The sequence below is a fragment of the Petromyzon marinus genome, unplaced genomic scaffold (assembly GCF_048934315.1).
Source record: "Petromyzon marinus isolate PM22_M1 ecotype Great Lakes invasive population unplaced genomic scaffold, UKy_Petmar_22M1.pri1.0 PM_G_Scaffold_55, whole genome shotgun sequence".
NCBI lineage: Eukaryota > Metazoa > Chordata > Hyperoartia > Petromyzontiformes > Petromyzontidae > Petromyzon > Petromyzon marinus.
Genome location: NW_027423008.1, coordinates 520001 through 522500, shown reverse-complemented (window position 1 = coordinate 522500; position 2500 = coordinate 520001).

Here is a 2500-nt window from a genome sequence, read left to right as displayed (position 1 = left end):
GGTCATTTTCGTGTCGCCACATTGCATGCGAACCGCATGAAACTTCCAGAGGCATTTGCAGCAGAAATGCATGTGCAGTCAAAAAATTGAATATTTTTCACGGATAGACCCCGTGAAACGCTAGAAATTGGCGGGGATGTGTCTCTTGTGGCTCACGGGGCTGTTAGGGTGGCACAGAAATCCCTCGGAATGGGAAAAAACGGGTCATTTTCGTGTCGCCACATTGCATGCGAACCGCATGAAACTTCCAGAGGCATTTGCAGCAGGAATGCATGTGCACTCAAAAAATGTGATATTTTTCACGGAGAGACCCCGTGAAACGCTAGAAGTGGGCGGGGATGTCTCTCTTGTGGCTCACGGGGCTGTTAGGGTGGCACAGAAATCCCTCGGAATGGGAAAACGGGTCATTTTCGTGTCGCCACATTGCATACGAACCGCATGAAACTTCCAGAGGCATTTGCAGCAGGAATGCATGTGCACTCAAAAAAGTGAATATTTCTCACGGATAGACCCCGTGATACGCTAGAAATTGGCGGGGATGTCTCTCTTGTGGCTCACGGGGCTGTTAGGGTGGCACAGAAATCCCTCGGAATGGGAAAACGGGTCATTTTCGTGTCGCCACATTGCATGCGAACCGCATGCAACTTCCAGAGGCATTTGCAGCAGAAATGCATGTGCAGTCAAAAAAAATTGATATTTTTCACGGATAGACCCCGTGAAACGCTAGAAATTGGCGGGGATGTGTCTCTTGTGGCTCACGGGGCTGTTCGGGTCGCACAGAAATCCCTGGGAATGGGAAAACGGGTCATTTTCGTGTTGCCACATTGCGTACGAACCGCATGAAACTTCCAGAGGCATTTGCAGCAGGAATGCATGTGCACTCAAAAACTTCTATATGTTTCACGGATAGACCCCGTGAAACGCTAGAAATTGGCGGGGATGTGTCTCTTGTGGCTCACGGGGCTGTTAGGGTGGCACAGAACTCCCTCGGAATGGGAAAAGGGGTCATTTTCGTGTTGCCACATTGCATAGGAACGCCATGAAACTTCCAGAGGCATTTGCAGCAGAAAGGCACGTGCACTCAAAAATTTTAATATTTTTCACGCATAGACCCCGTCAAACGCTAGAAGTTGGCGGGGATGTCTCTCTTGTGGCTCACGGGGCTGTTAGGGTCGCACAGAAATGCCTCGGAATGGGAAAACGGGTCATTTTTGTGTGGCCACATTGCATAGGAACGGCATGAAACTTCCAGAGGCATTTGCAGCAGGAATGCATGTGCACTCAAAAACGTCTATATTTTTCACGGATAGACCCCGTGAAACGCTATAAATTGGCGGGGATGTCTCTCTTGTGGCTCACGGGCGCTGTTAGTTAGGGTCGCACAGAAATCCCTCGGAATGGGAAAAGGGGTCATTTTCGTGTTGCCACATTGCGTACGAACGGCATGAAACTTCCAGAGGCATCTGCAGCAGAAATGCATGTGCACTCAAAAACGTCTATATTTTTCACGGATAGACCCCGTGAAACGCTAGAAATTGGCGGGGATGTGTCTCTTGTGGCTCACGGGGCTGTTAGGGTCGCACAGAAATCCCTCGGAATGGGAAAACGGGTCATTTTCGTGTTGCCACAATTGGCATACGAACGGCATGAAACTTCCAGAGGCATTTGCAGCAGAAATGCATGTGCACTCAAAAACGTGAATATTTTTTCACGGATAGACCCCGTCAAACGCTCGAATTTGGCGGGGATGTTTCTCTTGTGGGTCACGGGGCTGTTCGGCTCGCACAGAACTCCCTTGGTCCACCTGATTCGTGCATACAGGCAGCAACTAAAACTCTGTAAACCTGCTGTGAGGACATCTAAACAGTGGACCAGTGAGGCTGTGGAAGATTTGCGGGCGTGCTTAGACTGTACTGACTGGGATATGTTCACGACTGCTACCAATAGTCTGGATGAACTCACAGAGGCTGTGTACATCAGCTTCTGTGAGGACTGCTGTATCCCAACACGTACCAGGGTGAACTTTAACAACAACAAGCCCTGGTTCTCAGCAAAGCTCAAAAGGTTGAGGTTGGAGAAGGAGGAAGCGTTTAGGAGTGGGGATAGAGACAGATTCAAGGAGTCGAAGAACAGGTTTAGCAAAGCGGTGAGAGAGGCTAAACGACTGTACTCAGAGACACTAAAACACCAGTTCTCTACTAACGACGCTGCTTCTGTCTGCCAAAGGGCTCAGGCACATCACCAACTACAAACCCAGAGCGCCCCACACCACTAACGACTCCCGCCTAGCCAACGACCTGAACGAGTTCTACCGTAGATTTGAAAGACAATTGGACTGTCCTGAACCACCCCTTCCCACCCAAGAGGCCCCATCCCCCACCCATACTACAGAAACGACTCTCTCCTTTCAGGAGGGAGAAGTTAATGGGCTTTTCAAGAGGCAGAATCCACGCAAAGCAGCCGGGCCGGACTCTGTCTCTCCAGCCACCCTCAGGCACTG